Genomic DNA, 25,982 nt, shown 5'->3' on the forward strand with positions numbered 1-25,982 from the left:
GGGAGGGTGAGGGGGGAGGGAGAGAGAATCTCAAGCAGACTCTGTGCTGAACATGGAGCCTGATGGGGGTTTCGATCTCATGACCCTGAGGTCACCACCTGAGCTGAAACCAAGAGTCAGAAGCCCAACTGACTGCGCCACCCAGGTGCCCTCCCAGGACAGATTTCTTATTAATTGTAAAGGGCAAATGCACTTTTTCGCTGGAGTGATCTAGTTGTGGTGACACTTTAAGTGGTTAAAGTTAGTACCACGGAGAGTGGCATAGCCTGACAATGCATAATACTGTGATGCAGTGTCGAGTGCCCATGCCACTCTACCAAAAATGATTAACCCAAAGCTCAACTCCTACAGAAAAAGTACAAAGGTTAAAGGGGGCAGTGAAATGACACTGTAAGAAGTGAAATGACACCATAAGAAATGAACAAATCCAGAGTGTGAGCTATTCTCTAAGAGGGTTTGCCAGGGCCCTGCCCCTTATTAGTAAGAATGATTAGAAATATAGGTTCTAGATAGGAAGAAGGGGACATATTATCTCCTAATACTGTAGGCCATAGATAAAGTTAATGGACAAGTTAGAATCTGGATGACTAAAGAAGAAACCTCAGATAGACCCTTAGACCCAGTGCTTAACAGGAAAAAAATTGGAGGTTAAGAACAGGGTCTCGTTATATAGCATTTGTGGAATATAAGTAAGAGGGGGTGAAAGGAAAAGGAAAAAAAAAATAAGAGGAACTAGTGAACCCGAAAAATCTGATCCTCATCATAGCAGAGGGAGCCCCTTAGTGGGGTGTCATCCAGAACCCTAGTATTCTTACCTAATCTGTGGATGGGGGGAGACACTGGGTGTCTGCATCAAATCTGAAAAGACTTACAGAAGGTGGACCAGGGACTTTGGTCCCAGATATCAACCCCATGAGCACAGACATGGCCTGACAGTAACAGAGCAAAGAATTTCCGGTCTTTGCTTTGTCATTGGATCAGCAGTGAGATAGATGCATTTGAGAAAGAACTGACAAGACCCCAGGCAGTATTAATTGTTTTTAATGGTTACTTAATTTATATGACAGTTAATTTTTTTAAAAGGTGAGACTGGCATCCTTCAAGGGAACGATGGCTAAGATGAGAGAGATTTGAAACCATAGGATGTGAAAAGGAGTTAGAGTAACCGAGAACATCTAATCTTCAGGAGAGAATGTTTAGATAGAATTTGATGTCTGTCTTCAAAGATCTATCTGTAAGGTTATCTCTTGGAGGAAGGATGTGACTTCCTCCATGTTAACTGCAGAGGGCAGAGCTGGGACCAAAGGTTACAAGGAGGTGGCTTTGTCTAATTGCTGTGCAAGGGGAGACACAGAGTTCCCTATTTACTTTTGGAACAATTATGACAGCTAACATTTACCGAGTGCTCACGATGACTGAACTATAATTGAAATCTTTATATGCCTTAGCTAAAAAGTTGTGGATCAAATTCTTAGTTATCATTACAAGTGCCTCAGAGCATAATTTAGTAAAGGCTCCATTTACTAACTGCTTATTAAATTACTTCATTTTGATAGTTACCCTGTTTACTATTATATCATTATCATTTTACAGATGAGGAAATAGAGAAGGTAAATTACTTTTCTGAAATATCCTATTTTAAGTTATTGGCTTATAATAGTCTGGACCCAAGTCTTTCTGCTACTAATATTGTCTCCAGAGGTTATGCATATAATAAGAGGTCAGATCAGGGCTGTTTGTTAGAAATATAAGCCACTGAAGTGAGCCACTAATGAGAGCCATATGTGTAATCTTACTTCTATTAGTCACATTAAAAATGTAAAAAGCCTGGTTGGCTCAGTTGGTGAAGCATTGGACTCTTAATCTGCTGGTTGTGAGTTTGAGCACCATGTTGGGTATAGAGATTACTTGAAGAAATAAAATCTTAAAAAAAAAATTAAAAATGTAAAAAGAAACTAGTGAAAATATTTTAAATTATATGTATTTACATTTTAACCCAAGACAACCCAATTGACTCATCACATTTTAAACTATTATCATTTGTTGAAATGATGTAATCAACATAAAATTATTAACAAGCTATTTTACACTCTATTTTTCACACTAAGTCCTGTGTGCATTTTACACTTACAGAACACCCCAGGACTAGCCACATTTAAAGTATTCAATAGTTGCTTGGGGCTCTTGGCTGCTAATGAACAGCCAGCACAGGGTTAAAATTTAAATCTCCTTGGGGGAGGGGGTGGGACTGCAATTTAAAGAGGTGTTTTGCCTTCTACCTTAGATTCCAGTGCCTCCCTGCTCCAGATTTATCTCCTTTGCCAGTTTGAAGGGAATGCATTAGTAACCGCCTTTGTCTTTTCCGGCAGAGCCAATGTAGGTATTTCTGATTTTGGAGAGGGCAGGTGTTTCTCCTGCAACCTTCCAACGACTGTTATTTCCCTCCTGGCAGCTACGCTGGAGGTTAGTTAGTTAGTTAGTTAGTTAGTTTATTTATTTATTTATTTATTTATAGATTATTTATTTATTTATTTATTTATTTATTTATTTATTTATTTATAGATTATTTATTTATTTATTCGACAGAGAGAGAGAGACAGCCAGCGAGAGAGGGAACACAAGCAGGGGGAGTGGGAGAGGAAGAAGCAGGCTCATAGCGGAGGAGCCTGATGTGGGGCTCGATCCCGTAATGCCGGGATCACGCCCTGAGCCGAAGGCAGAAGCTTAACCGCTGTGCCACCCAGGCGCCCCAGTTTTTTAATTTTTGCTTTGAAAATCACTGAAGTAGGTTGCATTAAATAGTGTACCCCAAATACCAAACTGAGGGTAGAAAGTCTTGCTTTATGCAAAGTTATGCCAAGTTAGGGAGTCCCTGGTTTAACTAATTAGAAATAAACCGTGTAAATGCATAGTTGACTATAAGAGGGAGGAAAGGTTCTGTTATTTTCGCCACGCTGCTCAAGAGTAGAGGCAGAGCGTCAGAACAAATACATCAGCCTTTTAAAAGTAGCTTTAAAACAACCCACCGAAGTTTCCCCTCGAAATTCCAAGCCAGTTGCCAAAAATGAAAGCATATAAAAAGATGCCACGCGCTCTCGGCCTCCCGGAGGTGGCGCTATGACGGTGACGGAGTTAATTAGTGCCTGCAAAACGCCGCGTGTGAGCTCATCCGAGAAGTCATGCTCTGCACACATATTATTTATAGCCGATCTGAGGCGTGCACGGTGTTTGACATTTTCCTTCTTTTTAAGTAGGGGGACTTCAAAAAGTCGTGGGCCCCCTTCTCCCCCCAACCCCCCACAGGCAAAGTGCAGTAGGCAGGCTCCAGGGTGCGGGCGGGAGGTGGAAGCGCCAACCACGCGTGTCCCGGCGCAGGTGCCGTGGGCGGCGGCGGCCACTCCGCAGCGTCCGCTTGGGAGGAGAGTTCGCGGTTGATCTTGGGATGCCTTGCAGATGCAAAATGTGTCTCTGGCCAGCAGGAGGAAGGAAGAGGAAGTGAGAGCAGCGGCAGCCGGCGGCGCAGCAGCCGGCGGATCCCTAGTGTAAGTGCGTGTGCGCGGGCGAGGATGGGCACGGGATAGAGGCAGAGCCACCCACACCGCCGCGGCCCTGAGCTGGGGGACAGAGCCTCTGGACCCCCTTCAGTGGTCACGGGTAGCCAGAGCTCTGGTCGCGGGGAACGCGCGCCGCCACCGCCGCTGTCCTGCGACCCCGGGCAGGTTCGTAAAGTTTCCTGGGCTGGCGCCGCGCCCCCGACTCGCTGACCTCAGCGCGGCGGGTGAGGGAGCTGGGGCTGGGGCACGGGAGGAGGTGCCCTGCTCTGGGGGTTCTCCGGGCGCCGCGGAGACACTTTTGTTTCCTCCCCGGGGGCTCCGCGGCTGGAGAGGGGGTGGCCGCGGCGCTCTGCGGGGCGAGGGCTGCGGGCGCTCCCGGGCGCTCGGCAGTTAGGGAAGTCTGGGCAGAGCCTGGCGGCTGGTGTGGGAGTGGGAGTGGGCGCGGGAGACCGAGCGCAGGGCCCCGGGCCCGGGAACCCGCCGAGAGCATTTGGCCGGGGCTGGCTGGTGGAGGCTGCCGGGGGACAGTGCTGCTGGCGCGGGGGGACTGGGGACCGGAGAGTGTGGGATTTGGGGGTTGGAGACCCGAGAGGCTGCGCCGGAGGAGGTACTGGCGGCTCGGACTCTGGCTTTTCTCCGGTACTGGCAGATGGGAGGGAATCCCTCGGCTAGCGCGCTCCTGGGAGGGGACAGCGATGGGTTAGAAGGATGGGAGGGCCCGAAGGGGCAGGAGGGGCGGCTGGGGCGGCTGAGACCCTCGGGGGAGACAGTTAATACCCGCCTACTGGGGACATGCCGGGGTCACCCGCTGGGACCGGGAACGACGGCGGGGGAGAGGGGCTTCGATGGGAGATCCCGGCTTGGAAGGGGGGAGCACCCGGCGCGCCTTCCGGGTAGGGGGCAGCCGAGCTCTGGGGGTCCTGGAATCCGGGCTGCGAGCGGCGGCGGAGATCGCAGGAGTAGCTTTGAGGAAGAGGAAATACAGAAGTCAGCCGGCCCGGGGGTGCGCGCGTGTGTTTGGGGTTGGGAAGTCCGTGTTGTGTCGCGGGCGCGCGCGAGGGCGGCGAGCGTGTGAGCGAGTGAACGTGTGTGCGTGTGTGTGTGAGAGAGAGAGAGAGAGAGAGGGAGAGAGAGAGAGAGATAGAGACTGCGAGGGGCTCCAGAGCTGGGGACTTCCCGCCAAGTGAACCTCTCCCGCTTGGGGGCCGCTTGAAGTTGGCAGCTCCGGGCAGAGGTTGTTGGCGGTGGGACCTGTGTTGACCTAGAGCTGCAGGGCTTGGCCTCCCCCAGTGACCTGGCCCCGGGGGCCTCTGGACAGCTCCTGGGACTCACTGAGCATATTCTGTGATGCCCTGTGCCTCTCACCATGGGCCTGCTAACATCCCTGGCCATGAATGATGCGGGCTTAAACCCTTGTATTCAAGATTTCGGAGAAGCTAAGACAAGGATTTCTGCCTCGGGAGGCAGAAGCTGCAGGCTCCCGGTTTAGCGCTGCCCCTGACTTGGGTGTGGGTGGAGGAGGTGGGGCAGTGGAAGAATTTAGGAGTTTTTTGTTTGTTTGTTTGTTTATAAAATAAAAGTAATTAATGATCTGTATTTATGCATTCACTCTTTGAGGGTTAACTTTGGAAACTAGAGGAACTTAACCCCACTCAGGTTCACTTTTAGATAAAAAAGGCTGGCAGCAGCTATTATTAAGGGCCTCTCCTGGTCATGGTTTTTCATATCTCCCCTCCATATCTACTTCCCAAGGTTATTTCAAGGATTATCCTCCCCCCATTTGCAGAACCTCAGAAGCCTAGATCCCCTGCTGTCATGTGGCAGACTTTTTTTTTTACAGTTGCCCTTCTGAACCTCTGCTCTTTACTATGGTACATTTCCTCTCGCTTGAGGGCTGTGGTTAAATGTTGCCTTTTTTCCTACTACATTTATTACTCATTTTTTTTTTTTTAATTGGATGGACTGGTTGTCTAATTGGGAAATTGTGAGGGAGTGACCTGGAGTGTTGGAACTCTGCAGGGGGGATGGGCTCAGGAGGGAAGGGAACTGGGGAAGAAGCTTAGTAGATATCAGGGAAGTGGAGGTTGTGAAGCAGGCCCAGGCCTGAGTCTTGTGGAATTCAGGAGCAGGCATTGGGCTACAGGGTGGGTGGTGTTATTAATGGTCATATCTTCACCCCCATCCCCCATTCCCATGTCTTATCTTTCTGCTTATTTTTTTAAGATTTATTTATTTATTTTAGAGTGAGAGTGCAGGAGGGAGGGGCAGAGAGGGAGGGAGAGAGAATCTCAAACAGACTCCCCACTGAGCCACTGAGTGGGGAGCCTGAGGCCCAGGCTCCAACCCACAACCCTGAAATCATGACCTGAGCTGAAACCAAGAGTGAGACTGAGTTACCCAGGTGCCTCTCTTGCTTTTAATTGCAGCCATCTGACAAGCTTGCATTCTTTTTTTTTTCAACAACTTCTCTCCTCAGGGCCTTTGCACGTTTTACTCCTTTTGCACCAAGAACGTTTCCCCACACATCCAGATGGCTCATTGCCTTGCTCACTTCAGGTCTCTGCCCAGTTGTCAGCTTACAGGCAGCCTTTCCTGATTACCTCATGTTAAATAGCAACCAGCCTCTCTCTGGTCCTCTTGTTTTCCCGCTTAGCACTTATTACCCCCTGGCATTATATATTCATTTGTTTATTTGATTATGTCTGTTTCCTCCATTAGGATGGAAGTTCCATGAGGGCAGAGGCCTTGTGTATAGGTCCAGAACCTAGACTGATTCCCAGCAGAATAGGTGCTCAATAAATACTTGCTAATGGACTGAATAAGAGATGCCTATTATGGGAAATATACCAGGAAAATATTGCAGCATCAGTGGCAAGTGAACCCAGGTAACAGGCTTTTGTGGTTTTTTTTTTTTTTTTTTTCTTTTGTCCTTCCCACCATGCCCAGCCACTCCTCTTGCAGACCCTTTGTGCTTGAGCCGGACTCAGAATTTTAGCCTGAAGAAAGGAATAGAGAGGTGATTCCTTGGGAGAGTGGAAAACCAGTACAACTTATTGATAATGCATAACCACTTCAGATCTGGTGTTTGTTTTATCATACTCCTTGGAGAAAGTCTTTTCAAAGCATGAGTTGCTTTAGCCAAAGAAATACTCCCCTAGGAAGAAAGGCATTACTGTGTGTGCAGTGAAGTCAGAGATAGCCTCTGTGTCCCGCTCTGCCCTCCCAGAAGATGGAGGTGAAGGCAGAGGAGGAGAAGGGGGTAAGAGAGGAAGGACAGGGAGTCAGAAAGAAACTGGGTGGCAGATGCAGGGGAGAAGACAAATGAGAAATGTCTAGAAGGAAAATAAGATAACAGATCAGGGGCTTCTATGGTGCTTCTAAATCATAAGCATTTATGAAATTACAGTATTGAAATAGGACAATACGTAAGTGTTTTAAAGTAATTTACCCCCTTTGGGTATTTGGTGTGAATGCGTGGGGAGAGGTGGAGGAAGGGGGTGCTTTGAAGTCCTTGTAGAGAGGATGTGGCTGGGGCTGTGCCAAGGGGCTCTACTGAGTGCACACTTTGCTTACCTTATCACCTTTCTGAACACTGAAGGTTTAGCTTAGAGCTAATCATTTTTATGGAGGACATTTCCTGTCCTGATCTAAGACAGTGCATACCCTTAAGGTTTGTAACCGAAGCCTGCAACCACTTTTTAATGCCTGAAACCATCCAAGTGGGTAGTTTGGTTTTTTTAGTCATTCATTCTGTTGAATTGGGAAAAGGTGGGGAATTGCTCAACGCTCTCTGCATCACAAAGCCTCAAGTGTTTGCTGCTAATTACACAACTCCAGCTCTGCTTCCTTCTTGTCTGCTAGCGTTGTTGAAGTTTAGGCTTGCAATCCAGTGGATCAGACTATCAATTTATCAAGTCGAAACAGCAGTTTAAAACATGAAGTGGAAGAAAGTACAATGGCAAAGTAGAGTGTTTTACAAAACAGACACTGACTCTTAATGTCAAATGTATTGCTTAATGTGGTAAAAAAAAAAAAAAAAGTCTGGTTTAGTAATTCTGGAGGCTCTAGGAATCTATCTTTTCAACCAGTTTGCCAGGGATTCTGATGAAAGTGGTTCACAAGGCCATATTTTAAGAAATAATTAGCTGCTCCCACCCCTTACCAAATGCTATTGGTTTAATCTTCTGCAAGAGCTGCTGTTTACAAATGTTCAGTCAGATGCAGCAAAAGCCTCGGCCACGGACTTAACTTTTAAAATGCTCCTGCTGATAGAACTTGATGGTGTGGCAGGTCGTGATTCCACCATGTTGGCAAACTGGAAATCCAGGTGGTGTGTTTGTCACCTGGCGATTTGGAGAGGCAGCGGATTCATCCGAAAAACTTTTATCTTACTAAGAATGAAATGACTGAATGTACTCTTTTCTGGCCAAGTTTTAGTTCAGAGCTTGGGAGGTCTTTAAGCTTTTCAGGTGTTTGGAACTAGACTCTGCTCAACTTTTCCTTGTTTACACCTAGTATTCCCCATACGCCTATTTTAATTACTTTTGGACGTTTGCAAAGACAGTAGTCACGTTTTCTGGTGGCAACCACACAGGTGCTATGATACATAATTAGATAAAACATTTTAGGTGACTTGGGCTTGGGACAGGCCAACCAAAGAAGAGAAAGGATGAGAACTTGAGCTCTGTCTGAAACAAGGATGTTGAAGACCAAACACCCAGGCGACAGAGTGTGGCTGCCATGAAAACCTTTGACTGGGCCTGGCACCACGTTATCGGGTACAGCAAAGCCACCCCTGTGTGCATCCCACACACGTGTTGCAGTTTGCAGTCCTCCAGGTGATTTCGGTTGTCTGAGTGTTAACAATTAGAACTTACTTATAAGAGCCAGCTCTGAAGCCCCAAGAATGCCGTTAGGATGCAGGATGAAGTGAACTGTGTTTTCCACCCTTTCCAGGATAAGTGCAGGTACAGTTTGAGCCGAGTTCTGTCACCCACCTCAGGTGGGGTAACGGTGAAGTATCCAGTAGGAATCTGTGGGAGAAGGAATGCTGGCTCATCAAACAGAATTAACCACAGCGACAACCTGGCGTAGCGCTGACTGGAGAGATTAGTCACATGTATAAATAGAAGGAGATGACGATTCTCAGTCAGTGTTCTAGGCCCCCACAAACACTGATTTCCAGAATCTGAGCAGGATTATTATTGGAACCTCAATTTTAGGAATTGAGGCTACAGTTTTGGCTATTTTAGTTCTCACGGTTAATTCAGGGATCAGAACTTTCCTCAGTTAGAAACGTTTACTACTTGCTGGACTCCAGGACTGCTGTGTGTCTGGTGGGCTGTGAACCATGGTTCTTGAGGGCACCATGTTTCGGTAAGCCCTGACCCAGCATCGTCCAAGAGATCTTGGAGTCACAGGATCCATGTGAGATTTCCCTTCTTGCCTCGACAGCTGACACCCTTCTTCCTGGAATGCTGCTTTGGAAATGGTGGAGAACAGGCAGTAGAGTGTTATTATCCTATTTTATAGATGTGGCTTAGAGGACTGAAATGTCATGGGGATCGTTGGAGAGTATATCTGAGCCCACACCCAGCTTTTTCAGCTCTCCCCCCCCCCCCCGCTGTTCTTTTCCCAGGCACCCCAAATGCCTGTACTGGTGATTTTCTGCCCTTGTTGATTCTCCTCCCCTGGCCTGGTGTGAGGACAGGACCCCCGTGTCGAGCTATGCTACAGTGCATCCAGGGAGCCCTTCACTCCTGTATGCTGGTAGAAATGCTCTGGGTTCCAATAGATGTGCTCTGGGTTGCCATGGCTCCCAGGGAGGTATCTTCCACCACTGAGGCTGAGTTGGGCTGAGTTGGTGCCTCTCTTTGGATATCTCATTCCAAAGCTAAACTTCTTAGCCTTGAGAGAGTTAGAGGATCCTTCTCTTGGGGACAGCATGCCCATCACCTAAGCTCATGATATTGAAGCATATAAGCCAGAATGGAATTCATTAATCAAAAATGAGAACAGTGTTTGCCAAGGAGAATAGACACATATTCTTTAGCAAACACTTTCTTCCCCCCTCTGCAGATGAGTCATGGTAAAAGCAAAGGCATGGAACCAATTGGTGGTGGGAAGGGACCAAGTGGGGGTAGGGAATCTTTTGCTATTTCTCCAGCCCTGTAGATTAATACCAACGAAGGGGACCAGAGACTGGAGTCTTTAACCAGGGTGATTTCTCCCTTGGGCGATGCCAAGGCTACTGATTCTGTTTGTTTTCTACTTGCAGGCTATTGTCCCTTCTACGTTGACCCTTGATTTCAGGTAGTCTCAGCCTCAGCGCTCTTGACGTTTGGGGCTGGATAATTCTTTGTTGAGGGGGATAGCTGGTGCGTTGTAGGAAATACTAGCTTTTTCTGGCTTTTACCCTCTAGATGCCAGTAGCAACACCCATTGTTGATAACCAGAAGTGCCTCGAGACATTGCCAGTGGTCCCCTCCAGGGCAACCCCTCACCCCCACCCCCCTGGAGAACCATTGTTTTGTTTTCTTGCATAAGTTAAGACTAATGGTGTGCTGTCAGACAGGCTAGACTTGACAGCAATTATAAGTGCCCCAGTTTTCTCTTTCCTTGCTTAATCCTTAGACCCTAATGTGCTATATTCTCATATAGGTGGTCTCACCCTGTATGTTCTTTAATTTCCTCTAGACCTTCGGATTTCCTCTGGAGCTTCCGTCCCTCCTGTATTACCATTGTCTTCCTAACCCAGCTCCGTTTTGTTTAAATTTCACATGTGTTCCTTCCTGGTCTTCTGTGGCTGAAGAGACCGATAGCTAGTGATTTTATGTTTGAGTTCCACACAACGTCTAGAATCCTGGCCACCGGTTGCTGTGTTAACCATAACCTTGGCATAACGGGAATATGGGAAAGAAACGAGGGAGGTGGTTCACGAAGCTCAGTGTGGCTCATTCAGAGGCCTCTATCACCAGATTAAGGGAACGTCTGTGTGGAAATGAGTTAACGGGGTGAAATGCCTCCTGCTCTGATTGTACAATGTACCTTGGCTAGTTGGTAATAGATATTGATATTCCATTAGTGTGACCAGGACACTGTACCGGGCAGGGGAAAAGCTTTTGGGTGTGTCTCTATGTGAAGTCCTTTCCTGCTCCATCCATTAGATTTCTGTCCCAATCTTGCCACATTTATTTTCTTATGTAATTATCTGTCTACCTTTTATTTACCTTCGATGTCAGGCTGCAGTGGTAGCGCAGAGCAGCATCTAGTGGCTTAAGCAACACAGAAACCCTACCGGCTTGTGTACCGGCCCTGTGTCCCCAAGGCCGCAGCCTTCTTATAAGTCACAGCCCTATAAGCAGCCCTCCACCCTTCCTTCCGCCCTTTGTGCCTTTTTTTTTTTTTTTTTTTCTGAGTTTGCAATTGCATTTAGAGAGCCAGCATTTTGTGCTGTGGGGTTCTGTGGCTGAGCAGTACTGGATGAGCTATATTTTCCAGGCTGCTACACACAATTACCCTTAATTTTGAAGAGTAATGCATTTCAAAATAATTTTTTTTTTCTGTTTTCAGGCTCTTTAATCCAAACGCAGAGCCACAGCTGGCTTTGCCCAGGGCCCTGAAAAGGCATGTGGCTTGGGAAGTAGAGCTAGTGGAAGGACTTTGGTTAGATTGTATGTTTTTGGCCGAGTGAGGAGTGAATTCCAATAACACTCAGTAAGGCTGGTTTTTTCTTGACTCCTGACCACCTTCCCCCCTTGCCCTGCCTCACCATTTTCATAGCATTTTTGTAGTGGACCCTGTGCCTTAGTTAGTCCAACACTGGGCCGCTCTGTGGGAAGTGACTGAGTACTCAAAAATTCAGATTTGGGGGAAGGGGACTGTCTTTCATACACGTACTAGTAAGCATGTGTGTATGTATATATGAGAGAGAAAGATATACACGCACACACATCCATGCAGCTCTCCTAATAATGAAAGGTCTTTAAAAGCAAAGAAACTTATTATATCAGCTCCTAAATCCCATTTTCTCCAGTGCTTGTCATATTTATAGCAGGTTTCTACAAATCTCATTAAATCAAAACCTTTATCAAGAAATGAATATGTTTCTACCATCTTTAGACTTACTCTATTGCCAGAAAGTGACTTCAACTCATTAGGACAATTACTGTCCATTCTTCAATCAAGAGTTTGGGGAAACATTTGTCTGGGTTTATATGAGAGATGCACGATAAAGATTTATTAATTGAAGTATTTAAAAAAAAATAAATGTGTGGCTTACACTTAAAATGCATATACATGTTTTCAAGTTGAAATATTGCTAGGCTTACAGCACCCATCATAATACATTATTTACATTATTCATTCATTCATTTATTCAACTATTTTGATTGCATTTTATGCTCTATAGTTAAGGCACTGCCTGCACATTATAAGATCCAATTCATATGAGCAGTATGGAGAGGGGGGCTGTATGGGAGACAGACCCACTAATAGATAGTCATAATGGAGTGTGATAAATGTATGTGAGAGTGTTTGCAGATCAGAGAGGAAAGAGTTCACAATGAAGTGACTTTAAGAAAGATCTGGAAAGCTGAGTATTAAAAGAGAACAACATGATGTGTCCAAGGAATATAGCAATCAGGATAGTCAGGAGAAAGTCTGGAAGAGGCCTTGTGTCAACTCTTCTGGGAGCTGGGCATTTGGATTGAGTAGAAAAGTAAAACAAAGGATTTTAGGGAAGAAAAAGACACAATTGGACGTCAGTGAGCAATCTAACTCCCAGGGCAACAGAAAAGGTAGGTTAGAGGGTGTGGCAGGAAGGAGGTGCCAAGGAGAGATGGAAGCTGTCAGCTCCTTCCTTCTGGGCCTACCTTCACAAACACTCAATCTTGGTCCATTGAATAAATAAATAAAGCATGGTGCTTGCTGTGTAAATGCAACTTAAAAACAGGTCTCTTTGCCCCCATCTTCTAGTCTGAGTAGTGGACCATCCTCTTCCTTTAAGGAGACAACTTCTGGAGACCCACTGGCTGGATGTAAGTCAAAGAGAAAGGATGTTGACATTGATGGGGAAAAAAAAAAAAAAGATCTGGTGGCTGATTGGATTTGGGAAGAAGGGAAAAGCAGGAGTCTTTGAGTTTTAAAGCTAAATGTATCATGCTTGGGTGAGGGTACAAGTATCTTTTTGACTCTACCTGCTGACCTACTTATTGTAAGTTAATTATTCTCAGCCTCAGTTTTCTTACCATTCAGATACAGATAATCTAAGTCCCTACCTCTTGGAGCTGCTGAGGGCATTAAACAGAATAATGATCGTAAAGTAGGGTACCCCCAAAGCAGTGCATTGGATTTGCTGAGGTTATTATTGCTAATTCAATAGTTGCTATTCAAGTGTTTTATTCAAATATCTTGCTAAAATCCTTTAAAGACATGCATTTATTTATTTATTTATTTATTTATTTATTTATTTATTTTTTAAGATTTTATTTATTTATTTGACAGAGATAGAGACAGCCAGCGAGAGAGGGAACACAAGCAGGGGGAGTGGGAGAGGAAGAAGCAGGCTCCCAGCGGAGGAGCCTGATGTGGGGCTCGATCCCATAACGCTGGGATCACGCCCTGAGCCGAAGGCAGATGCTTAACTGCTGTGCCACCCAGGCGCCCCCTAAAGACATGCATTTATTATTTCATCTTCTCTATGAGTTGTAAGTAGCCCAGGAAATTCCTCCGAAGATTTTTGCTAGACTGTTTGATTTATGTAACTTTTCCTCAAGCACACAGAGAGGTAGACTGCTGAAATACAGGTCAGGGAAAATTACAATCGATTGTGAATTAAAAGAACTGACATAATGAATCCTATTAGCAACCTGAGGACCTAAAGAAAAGCTCTTGTAAATAGGTCTCTATCTCCCATTCACTTGGAACTAACCTGGGGTTTCGCTGTTTTATTTTATTATCATTTTGCCTTGTGCAGAAAGAATGGAGGTTGCTAATGGGACTCTTTCCTTTTCCTTGAATCCAGCTTTCTGGCGGGGCTGTTTGCACTTGCTCAATGTGGATGGAAGGCCAGTGAGAAACCCCCAGTTAGCAGAGTACTGGTGGAGGAGCCATTGGCAGGAATTTAATTCACTCATCTAATCACTGGGTTTCGTGCAATTGTGCTGCCTACTAAGGAAATTTAGTCGTTTCAATAACACTTGGTAAACGTCTCTTTTTGAATCATTTGGAACATTCCAGTAAATGGGGGACTGTTAATGTTCATTGACAGGTGGGCGGTAGTAAAGTGTTAATCTTTCTTCTTTGATCTGAGCCTATCAACCTAATTAGAAAATACTCTGGGGGGAAACAGAAAAATAAAGGTAGGATGACTATAGTCCTGAGTGTTAGACCCGGTATAGATCTGTTGGCCCAGCATAATGAAGTGTACCAACTTTCCCTTTCCAACGTGTCTCAGGTTGGACAATTCATTTGATAACCACCTAAGTAGAAGCCACCTGTTTCCATTTCTGCTTATTCTTTCCGGCTATTGCCAGTTTGTTTGGGTGACTTTTCTGCTTTATGTGCCTTCAGGAAGGCAACAACTAGCTTACAGACTCACCAGCTCATTAAGCAGTAGCTCATGTACCTGTCACTTGGTAATGGCTTTCATGAAGTGGAAGGAAAACAAAAAATCAACCTCAATACAGACATTAAACTGCGATGAGGTATGGATGTGCAAGAGAACTGTGCCAAACGGAAACTACTTCTCTAAACTTGTGCTTTGAAAGAGTGTAGCTTCCCCCGTCCACCGCCCCAACTACTATAGTCGTGAAAAGTCACTCATCTAATCACTATATGCAAATCTTGTTTGGTACTTGACAAATTGCACACTTTTTTCAGTGTAAAAGTATTTTCCGGTCACTGTCTCTTCTCCCAAGTAGGGTGTAAGTATGGGTTGTTCAGGTGCTAGATTGTCAACTGTGTGGCCATACCTCTACGCTATGTATTAGGACTGGCGTGTAACTGTACATAGGATCTGAGGTTAAATAAATGTTTGAAGACCCATAAAAAGATTTATATAGTGAAATACAGATATACAGTAATCACTGGAGAATTATATCCAGGCCAGACTACATATCAGTTTCACAGTGATTCAGACATGTTGACTTGCCCTGTACCCATTTTACAGATGAGGAAATCTATCTGTCAGAGAGGCAGGTTGCCCAACATCAGGCAGATCCAAACCAATGCTCTTTTTTGCAGCACACCTAATGCGAACTCTCCTGTGGCCGAGTCACCTCAGTCTGTCAAATTCATTTTTGCTTCAGTTGAACCTGTTATGTTGGGACGTTGTGTTGAGTGGCCGTGCTACTTGGTGAAGGATGGGGAACAATATGCCATGAGAGCTTTGCTTCGGGAGCAAGTGAGAGAACATCGTCAGGGTCATTACCTGAGCCAGGGCTGACTGCCAGCAAGATGGCAGAAAGAAGAGGGCAGTCATGGTGGATTCACTTATCTTCCCAGGAGACACTGTTCTGCTGTCATAGAAATTGTGTTGCGATCATTGCAGACTTGTGTAGGGCCATTTTCAGTCTTTGAATATGTTGCTAATGATTCTGGCATATGGAAGGGCCATGAAACAGTCTGAGAATTGACCCCTGGAGCTGAGGACGTTGAGGCACATGAAGAGGTTCAAAAATATAAGAAGCCAAATCTCCAGGTTTGTTGTTATTTCAAAATATATCTTTCAGACAACAAACAGGCTTTAGGGTAATTGTTCATAACCAGATCAATGCAAGGCCCAGAGAAATGGCACAGTAGCAGTTTTAATATTGAGTTTCACTCTTCTTTCAGACTCCGGGAATTGCATTATGAAGAGTTGGGCTCATCCATTTGAAGTGATAAGTGCCAAAGAAGGTATCGAGTATCCTATACAGGGGAAGGGAAACTACCGTAGGACTTTAGTCTTCAGGTTACCAGAGAGACATTGGAGCCCTTAACTTTTAAGAGAGGGGTCAGGGTATATTTGATGGCTACCATGGGTCTAATCTTGATTCGAGCATTTCCTTTTAAAATACTGTTTAATTCATGTGTTTATCCACAAATATTTATTGAGCACCTGCTAGGTACCATGGAGGGAACTAGAGGACACATGAACCATGGTGAGCCTCCTTCCTACGAAAAATAGCAGACATGCTGCTGCTGCCTTGGGCTGCTTAGATACTCATTAGCAGAGGAGAGGTACATTGATCAAACGATCACACCGAGGAATGTGACATTTAAGCTGGGCCCAGAGCTGGGGAAGCAAGGTGCTGATGTTGAAGGGATCAGTGTAGTCAGAGAGGGCTGGGGGAGGGCGGGCTTCAGTGGGGGAAGAGGAGTCCCTGCAGATGCCTAGTGTATGTAAAGAGCAGGCATGGGCATTGAAGGGACCGAAGATCAGAGCACCCAGGGCTGGGAGCACACTAGGCCGAGGAGGAGGGCTCCTGGGGATCCGTGGTCTGGGTCTTTATCAGAAGAGTAGTGGAAAGTCACCAGAGTGTTTTACCCGAAGGAGTGATGTGATCAGTTGTATGCACTGTGAAGGTCTTTCTGTCTTCAGTGTGTAAATTTTACGTTATTTAAAATCATTCACAACGTGACCGCACTCTTACTACGTTTAGAATCTAACAGTTTCTAAAAGAATCAATTTAGTCACTAGTGTCTCCTTCAGATTTTAAACAGCAGCTTAACTGAGTGATTTAGCATGGATGTCACCACTACTTAAGAATGATACAGTACCTAGTTCTGTGGTTCCCAGACTTCCAGATGCCCAAGCATTGCTGGGGGCCCAGAAACTGCATTCTGGTAGGTCCCTCAGGTGACCTGATGCCCGCGGTCCCGTCTCCACTTTGAGAAACATCATACCCAAAATGCTAAGGAGTGAAAAAAATATAAACCCTAAGGCAAAGCATTGCGCGGCCGCCTAGAGGAGGGAGCCTCTGTTCCTGCCTGGGTTTTAACTTGGACCTGTTCTCTCGGTCCTGCAGGGATTTTCTTCTAGTGCACCTGAAATGGATTCTAAATCCTTTGAGTTTCTTCTAATTTATTTCCTAATCCTTTCATATGCAGCTGTTTTCTCAGATCTGTGGCTTATTCCCTCTGTGTCTCTGATATTTCACTTTACATTTTGTCGCCATTTCAATAAGAATCTTTTTACATAAGTCCCAAATGAGGTTATGAGGCACAGAGGTGGTGGGGAAGGCCAGCCGGACGAGGAGGGGGATGAGAAGCCCCTCCGTGGATTTGCTTACTTTGCCCTGCAGAGCGGGAGGCTGAGTGTGTTCTGGAGTTCCGCCAGCGTGAGACCAGTCCGTCCATAGTTCCCGTAAGAGGGGACTGTTTTTGGCTGTTCCCCAGAGAGTGTAAGAGCCCAGAATTCCTGCTCAGGTGCAGCTGGGTTGAAATGACTATCAAGGGCAGACTTAGAGCAGAGAAGAAGTCATAGAAAAGGCATCAGACTATTTGGTGGGAGAGCCGAGAGTAAAAGTGGCCCAGACCCATATCTCCCTCTGGTCTCCATGACACAACTTTGTAGTCACCTCCTCTGGGAACCTTTCTTGATTTCCTGGTATCCTCCCCTAGGACACATAGAGTCCTTCTCTGTGCTGAGTAGATGGGAGGTTCCGAAGGTGCATATCCCCAGTGCTGAGCCCATAACAGGCGCGCTCAGTGAATGTTTCCAGAAAGAAGCACTATTATCCATGCATGTGAGCACTGTGTCCTACAGTCCGTTTGGGAAGAGCTCTTAAAAATGGCTTCTTTGTCCCTGAGTGAGGAGCCCAAGGACACGTGGTTCAGGGATGTAACTCTCATTGTACCCAGTTTTGCTGAAGACCAGTCCTGCCTGAGGTCCCCGTGACTGAGGCGTGGGCTGGACAGATGTCTGAGGCTGGGGAGGCGAACGGCCGTGGCTTTGCAATGCCTAATCCTGTGGTGGCAACGGTCAACGCCTTCCTGTGCTTCCACTGCACCCGAATCTACCCTGGATGTAATGAACTTTCCAGAGGAGGAAACTAATGTTTTGTCATTTGTATTACTGTCTGCAGAAGTACTTTTTACCTCCTGTAGCTACTTCTCATTCTCTCCTAGTCACCGTAAATCCTGTCGGGCATAGATATTAGAGACCATAACTTGTAAGAATGTAGAAAACATTGCTTGGCTTAAACCCCGAAACTTCTCTCCCTTTGTGCCTTCATCCACGGTTCAGCCAGTGTTGAATCTGGAGAGGATGTTTCTCTCTTCCTTCCTCTCCAGTGCCTGTGGGCGACCAGGCATTCGTGACACACACTGGGGGTTGGGAGCCCTACCACATATGTGGTTACCCACATTTCATTTATTACAATCTGAGAGCGCCGTGGCCTTGATAATTTATGTTTCTAGGCTATAATTGCACATTATTTTTCTAGCAGCTATCAAGGGTTTCAGCTAGCAATTGAAACTTGATAGGTGTCACGGCTCTTCATTGCTAGAATGATTAATCCTGATGTTCCAGCGCCGAGCCAAGCCCATTTCTTTTAAGCCAAATAGCACACACACAGTAAACCCCAAACTTCTGTGTTCTGAGTTCACTCCGAAAGTAGAGCATATTCAGGCCTTTGGAACCACATTCTCAGATCTTCCACAGCCCCTTTCTCCCTTAATAAAATAAACAAACAATGACTTGCTTTCCCAGTGTGGGCATTCTGCCAGTTGCTGAGTATGTCTGTTTCGATGATACATTCTGGAGCTGGAGAATAACCACTGGATGGGCTCCGGGACCTACTGGGTTGACTGTGAGATAGATCTGAGGTAAAAACCTCCACTGATCACCTGAATTCCAGAAGCACCTACTCTGGCTGGTGAGTCACCAGTCACATTTTGGGTCTCCTGGTATTAGCGTCAGTCAGAGCCCGTGTCTAGTCATCCCCAAAAGGTCTGATTCTTTCCTTTTCCCCAATTTACATCCCTCCTAAAGAAAGGCTGGAGGTCCCTTCATAGGAAGACTAGGAGAAGGATTAACAATATACATTTTTGGCATTCTACCAGGGTCTTCCTCAAGGGGACCTGGGCTCCCCTTCATTTAAGGGGTCCGGGGTCTCTAAACTGCTTCAAGCCTGGGGATTGTTGGAGAGGTCATGACTGTGCTTATGACTCAGGTCAGACTTTTGTCCACTTGACTTCCAGATTTTCTGCTTCTACAGATTAAGTAAGAATTTGGTAGGTTTCCTGTCTTGCCTTCTAGCAACACTGTGACTGACTAGCCAAGACCAGTATTCTGATTGGTCTTTGACTCTGCTGTCCATATGGTAACCGCACCGCACTGGAAAGTGCTTGGAGCCCCTGACCGGCTGGAGGGCTGACCTGCCTGCTCCCTTGGACACTTGGCGGAACTGCCTTGGGGGAGCACTGAGGCAGAGGGGCTTCACAGCCACACGGATGGAGGTCGAAATTACTCATCGTGTACTTGCTGGGGGCAAGATTCATTAAGTTCTCATGACTCCTGTTTCCTCCTATTGGAATGGAAATGGTGCCCATGTGTTGTTGCAATAACATGAAAAATGTCACCAGGGGATGGAGTTCTTTGGCCCCAGCAGGTGTGCAAGAGACGTGAAAGGGTATAATGCTTTCTGAACCTCTTCTCCAGAGCTGCGTGTTCAGGCCCATCAGATGGTTGGAAGGGATGGAATTAGGAGTCACAAACGGATTCCCAGGATGCACGGTTTGTGGCTAGCTTCCGACAGCCTTCAGGTTTGCTGAAGACTCTGAAGTATGTGCTCGATTTTAACTGCTGTAGAAAAAAAAATGCCATTTTATTAGAACAGGTTATGCCTACAAAAAAATTTCGCGTTTCCTGCTCTCTGCATTATGATTTAGATTTCAAGTTCACTGTGTTTTCCAGTATCGGAGTTTGATTGCTGGGTCTTCTCTTTCTCTCTTTAGAGAAATAAGTTGAGAAATAAGGTGACCTTCTTAGTACCCACCTGATGCTGTGGGGAGTCCTGTTTGTGGGCCCCATTTGTGGACTTCGTTCTTGAACTCATTCTTCAAACACTCGATGCCAGGGACATGGTGATACACGGGGAGTGACTGCTCCCTCCAGGGAAGGGGGGGCAGCAATGGACACACCATAATTCAGTGGGACTAATACCCCCATTTTGGCACCAGTGACTGTTGCTATTGGCCAAAGGCATGCTTTGTGGAAGATGTACATGGTGAGCTCTGTAGGCTCCGGTGGTCCAGGCATGAAATTCAGGATCAAGAGGCCCAGGTCTTAGTCACAGGCTGATACTGAATATAATCCGTGGCCTTCCTTGGTTGCCTCGGTTCTCTTAGCTCTATAATGTGGAAGGAGGGTGCTCGACAGGATGGAGAGATCCCAAGAAAGAACCATGGACCAGCTGCTTCGGGATCATCTCAGCACTTAACACAATTAGAAGCTGGGCCCTCAACATCAGAAATTCTGAGTCTGGGCAGGTTCTGGAATTTGTATTTACACAAAGACTCCCGGCCCTGGATGACTTCTGGTTGCGCTTCTTTCCTAGAGCTCCATTCTTCATCCTTTAAAACCTAACACCCTTCTTCAATGTCTCCTTCAGAAAGCCTTCTTGACCTCTGACTGATTGGCTCTTGATAGAGAATTCGTTCATGCGTCTGTCCAAAAAAATGCAAACAAAACTCATCAATGTGTGCTTGTGTCCGTTTCCGTCTCCCCTGACGGCTCGGGAGCTCCTGAGTGTATTGATGGCAGTGCCTTCGTCATCATGTCCTCTGTGCCCTGCTCACGGGCACAGAGAATGTGCCCAAAGGGGGATTTTCAGATGGCAAGACAGGAGAGCAGTAGACTGCACAGCAGCCCCTCTTTTGCTGCCTGTTAGCACTCCTAGAAGAGATTTCAGGGATGTTTCAAACAAATCACTCCAACATATTTGGGATTGCCCATTGAATTTCTTAATCCGTGCCAGCCCTTGCTCCCAATATCTGCCTGTTCGGGAAATGCCTGCATTCCTCCTGTGGCCTCGAGACCCCAGGGTGGATGTGGAATGGCTGAGAGAAGCGAGGACGAGAAGATGAGTTGGAAACTGACAGTTTAAACTCAGGTGTTTTGCAAATATAAGTACTCCCAAAATATTATTTGGCATTCGCCTCTCTTTACCTCCTCCCTTCCCCAATTGAAAAAGACAAGCAACAATACGTGGGCCCAAATCCTCCTGCGGACAGAATGGAGTCACACTGAGAAAAGGGAAGTTGATTTCCTGGTTGCCCTCCCACTCACCGAGTTCTGGGTGGCGCCATCCCACACTATTTGCATCACTGAACTCCACACACTGCCAAGACTGCATCTTCAATTTAAACATTTGGAGGAGGATAAAGAAAGCCTGAGGGAAAAAGGTAACACTTCACCATAAGTGGTGCGTAAGCGCTGTACATCGTATGTTTTACTTCTGCTTTTGGATTAAGGACAGAACGTTAATTAAAAAGTAAAAAACACATCTTCTGAGCAGCAATTAATTTGTGTTTGCTCTGCTTTCATCTGTTGAGTCTTTGAATTTTTGAACACATAAAGGCTTGAAAAATCTCTCCTAGGGGTCTTTCCAGCGCGCCTTCCCATTCGATTGTTTTGATCATTAGGCTGCATATTGACTTGGAAAGCAACCAGTGTTATAAAAGGAAGTGTCGTTGCAAGGTTCTGGCGTCTGATTGTCATCTGGATGACACAGATGTGACAGGGCTCTCAGCATATACTCTCTTGTTCACCGGTCCGGCCCAATCCTTGTCCAGAGTCCAATGTTCCGTTTAGCCAGGACCGCTAAGAAGTGACGTAACTGGATTCATTAGCCTGAGTTCTGAAAGCTCCTCTGAAGAGTTATTTTTGTATCATACAATTTTAATTTTTGGGGACAGGCTGTACCACTTTCCAGGTGCCAAAAGTGATCACTTAGATTTTTTTATTAGGTACTATTTTAGCTTCAAAAATATTTTATTTTTTATGGACTGCTTTGTGTCTTTGACCCAGTTCTCTTTTCCCTGGGATGTGTGTCCTAAGAGGATGAGGTTTATGATGTTAACAATACCTGGAATATTAATTCCTCTCAAATGAAATCTCTGTCCCCATCCCCCTCCCAACACACACACACACACACACACACACACACACACACACACACACACCCCACACATCTCTTCCCAAACATGCATCCTTCATATTGATGTAATGTGTTTGGAGCACGTATGGGGAAAACTGATTTTTCTCCCTTTTTCAGTGGGAGAAAGAGTAGACAGAGGTCTTGTGCGACACAGCTGGAGTAACCAAGGGCTCCTGATTGGCAGACGTGGGCCCTGTGGTCTTCGCTGCTCCTCGTGGCAGGACGTTGGTACTCCTAGTAGCTGTGCTGGGAAGGAGGGACCACAGACCTTGCAGAAATACGAGAACGTGCCATTTGCAGATGTGAGCTGTCAGCAGCCATCTCCTCAACTGTAATTTGCTACAGCCTAGAAATGAATAAGTGACAGCTATTAAAAGGGCTTTAGAATAATTGCAGTTAAAAGTAAAGATATTAATGAAAAGACATTTTAGACTACCACTTATGCTTACTTCTATTCATGAAAGGGCTGAATGTTTGCGGGCCATAAAATGTTTACAAAACAGAATCCTTGGTCATTTTATTTATGACTAGTCTACAGTGTTCTTTATGCTTCCCCTCCCCCCCCATCTCATAGTGGCTTTGGTTTTGCTGACATCTGAAGGAGGGCGGTATTACATTGGAGTGAGCTGTGACGCATTTTCATCATTGGTCTCTGCCAGCGGGGTGAGGTGACTGGGGGCTATTTCATCTGAGGTGTCAGAGTTCTTCACCATGTGCTTTTCCTAGGGGGAGGGGGTGGAGCAGGTGCTCTTGTTCTTGGCTGGGTGCCATCATCCTCTTATGTGCTTTTTGTGAGTTTTAGCTTTAGAATTTGAAGAAGTCTTCACCCAAAATATAGCTTAAAAAACATCTCCCTACCTCTCAGCTAATGTAGCACATTCTGGAGATGCCCTTCTATTCTGTAAATTGAACTGCAGTGGTTGTCCATTTTCACAAAACATTTTGTTCCAAATAAGTACACACATTAATTTGCTTGATAGAGAAAAAGAGTTGAAATATCTGAACTTTAGCGAGAGTTCTAAATGCCATTCTTGCCTTGAAAAGTCACAGAGTCAGCTCCATGCCCTTTGTCTTCTCTGATTTCCAGCTGCTAAATGATTTGAACCTAGTTTTAAAAAGGCCTAGTTTTGATAATCTGAACCGTGATCCTTCCTTAGGGGGATCAGGTTAGCTTTGGAAAGTTTAGTTTGTGATTTTTCAGGAGAGAAGATATAGAATATTTTATTGAAAGGATCTTGGAGATTCCTTTTTTCCCCAAAGATTTATGTATTTATTTCAGAGAGAGAGAGAGTGTACAAGCAGGAGGGGCAGAGGGAGAGGGAGAGAGAATCAGAAGTAGACTCCACACTGAGCATGGAGATGGTCGTGGGACTTGATCTCATGACCCCGAGATTACGACCTGGGCTGAAACCAAGAGTTAGCCACTCAACCGACTGCCCCAGAATCTTGGAGATTCTAAGTTAATGTTTCCCTGGCTATGATATTGAAGAGGGGTTAGGTACTAATGCTGGATTTTAAAGTATATTTAAATAATTGTTTATTCATTTTAATATGTATTAGAAAAAGTATAAGAGCATCAAACTATGATTTCACAGATTTTTTTGCATAGGATGAGACTAGGATGCAATAATCTTTTTTAGAAGATTATTTATCTGAGAGAGAGAGAGAGAAAGAGAGGGGAGAGGGAGAGGGACAAGCAGACTCTGTGCTGAGCATGGAGCCCCACATGGGAGGCTTGATCCCAGGACCCCGAGATCATGACCTGAGCTGAAACCAAGAGTTGGATGCTTAACCGGCTGAGCCATCCAGGCATCCCTAAGATGTGATAATCTTAATATTAAATATAATAGGGCTGGAAAATGGTCCTTGAAGGACAAGATTTTGGGAAACGCTGATGTAATCCAAAGGCTGCCTTTTGCCTGTGATGAGGCTAGGCAGGGATCCACTTGCCAAAGCCTGCTTAGTGGTGAAGCCGAGACTAGAATCCAAAGTATGAGACGTTTGTGAAGAGTAACAAGAACAGCTAACATTTATTGAGTGTTTACTGCGTGTGATGCAGAGGGATTTACGTACATTATGTGATTTTATTCTCACTGCAGTCCTTTGCCTGAACTGTTAATATTCTTATTGTATAGATAAGAAAACTCAAAGCTTAGAGAGGGCGAGTCACTTGCCCAAGGTCATAGAGCCAGAAAGGGGCAGAGCCAACCGGAAAGATGGCCTGCACAGCTGCTGATCTTAGGTCAATGAGAAGCGTTAACATCAAAGACGACCCTGGAGAAGGGATCCTTTTGTTAGGAGACTTTAAGGCCTGTGGAGCAAATATTTATTGAGAGCTTAGCATGTGTGAGGAACCGCTAGGTGCCAGGGGCCCAGAGAGCTGCCTGAAGACTCTGGTGAATTAAGGGTTTGGTAGCCTCACTGGAGCGGGGGACTCCCGTAGGACTTTCCTGGGGAGATTCTCTTCATATTTTTGCATGTTAACTGCTGAGGAGCCTGCAGTCAGAAACCTGTTTTCTTCGTAATATTGTTGGTTGTCAAACACAGTTAACCACAGGTTCCCTTTTTCTCCAATAAAACCTATTACATTTTGCAGAACCAATATTCTGTGGAGCATGCCCTTGGGACCTAACCTAATCCTTTTAAACTCATTTTACACATGAGAAATCTGAGGTCCGTGATGACTTGGCCAAAGTCAAAACTAGTCGTTGGCAGAGTTTGTGTCATTTACCCACTCATTCGACCAGTATCCATCCAGTGTCTCCCAGGGGCCAGGCATTCTAGGAATTGGGGCTTAGCAGTGAACAGATGGACAAGAGAAAGATATATGAAAACAAATCGATAATTTTAGGTAACAGTAAGTCTATGAAAATTGGACATTTTTACTTTTTCGGCATTCTTTTCAAGACAGAAGGCATGCCCTTTTCATCTTTGTTTTCTCAGTTTCTAGCACAGGGCAGGAATGCATTTTCAATAAGTATTTGTTGAATAAATAAATGAGCTGTTGATGATTTGGGGTCTTTCCTATTATGTAACAAAATGGTCCATTGAAAAAAATACCAGTTGCTGTTAGTTGTGGTGTGTATTACTCTTCGGGAAGTTAAAAATAAAATGTTCTGGGAGGTCTGCAGCCTGAAGTAGGTTTCTTGGTCACCCCTGCTAAGAAGCCCACGTCTGAACAGCATCAACTTTAGACAGTCATTAGACAGATACTTTTTTTTTTTTTTAAAGATTTTATTTATTTGACAGACAGCCAATGAGAAAGGGAACACAGCAGGGGGGGTGGGAGAGGAAGAAGCAGGCTCCTAGCGGAGGAGCCTGACGTGGGGCTTGATCCCAGAATGCCAGGATCACGCCCTGAGCCGAAGGCAGACGCTTAACGACTGCGCCACTCAGGCGCCCCCAGAAGACAGATACTTTATGAGAGAAGCCATGTCTGAAAATCATCTCTATAGGTTTCTCAGCATTGGTAAATTGTTTCATTGCCTAGAATTTTCAGACCACATCTGTTTTTTGATTCCTGGGCTTTTGGCCATGTTGTTAAAGTGCCAGAATCTCTAAGGCTCTCCCCAAATTGCTAATATCAAAAGATTCCTGAGGAGTATATAGCTTGTTCAGATACAGCGGAGGTGGGACACAGGATCTTATTAGCTGGCTGGTCCTTCATGGCTTGAATTAGGGCGTACCTGTGGGCAATCTGTCTGGTGATTTTTCTGAACTATAGAGCACACTGTGGCCTTCTGAATCTCTGCCCATGAATGCTGGAAAGGACTAAATGGAAGGATGCTTTATACATTCAAGCATTCGAAAAATGGCTGATGTTAGTACAGTATGAAGGTTGTATGAGTCCATTGGACTAGAGGTTCTGAGCTTCTCAGGTGGTCAGCACCAGTAGGAAGGTCTTGTCAAGAAGGTCAATAAAGCAAATGGCTTTCCCACTTGCATAACTCCTTCTCTAAGGAATTCATGACTGAGGAAGACCATTCTGCTATGGGGGAAATGATGGTCTGATACTGGCACATTCATGGCTCTTGCCACTTTGCCTTGTCCCAGGAAGAAGGGAAGTGCCATGCTGGACCTTGCTCTGCATTCCTCAGGGGACTCCCTGCTGCAAGGGACCCCCACCCATGAGGTCCACCAGTAGAGGCCTCAGGAAGCACTCACCCAACACATCATCTCAAGCAGATCATTTCATTTAGGCGGGCATTTCAGAGAAGGGCATTTTAGTGGTTAGAAATGCAGCCTCTCTGGTAGAGGGCACTTATAATTTAAAAGAAGAGAA

At 45.6% G+C, this 25,982-nt stretch overlaps 1 protein-coding gene across 5 annotated transcripts in view; it reads left to right on the forward strand.

Moving 5' to 3' along the window:
* Nucleotides 1-25,982, forward strand: part of ELMO1 (engulfment and cell motility 1) — a 527,802-nt gene that overhangs the window by 19,444 nt on the left and 482,376 nt on the right. For 3 of the 5 annotated variants that reach the window (XM_087860896.1, XM_045792843.2, XM_045792848.2), the window contains exon 1: nucleotides 3,549-3,719. The exons of 1 other annotated variant lie outside the window; for it this stretch is intronic. The gene's annotated coding sequence lies outside the window, so the exon portion shown is untranslated. One more of the 5 variants, XM_045792847.2, reaches the window with a different exon arrangement.

Source organism: Ursus americanus, chromosome 3 (assembly GCF_024610735.1).
Source record: "Ursus americanus isolate L20-20 chromosome 3, mUrsAme1.1.p, whole genome shotgun sequence".
NCBI classification, from domain to species: Eukaryota; Metazoa; Chordata; class Mammalia; order Carnivora; family Ursidae; genus Ursus; species Ursus americanus.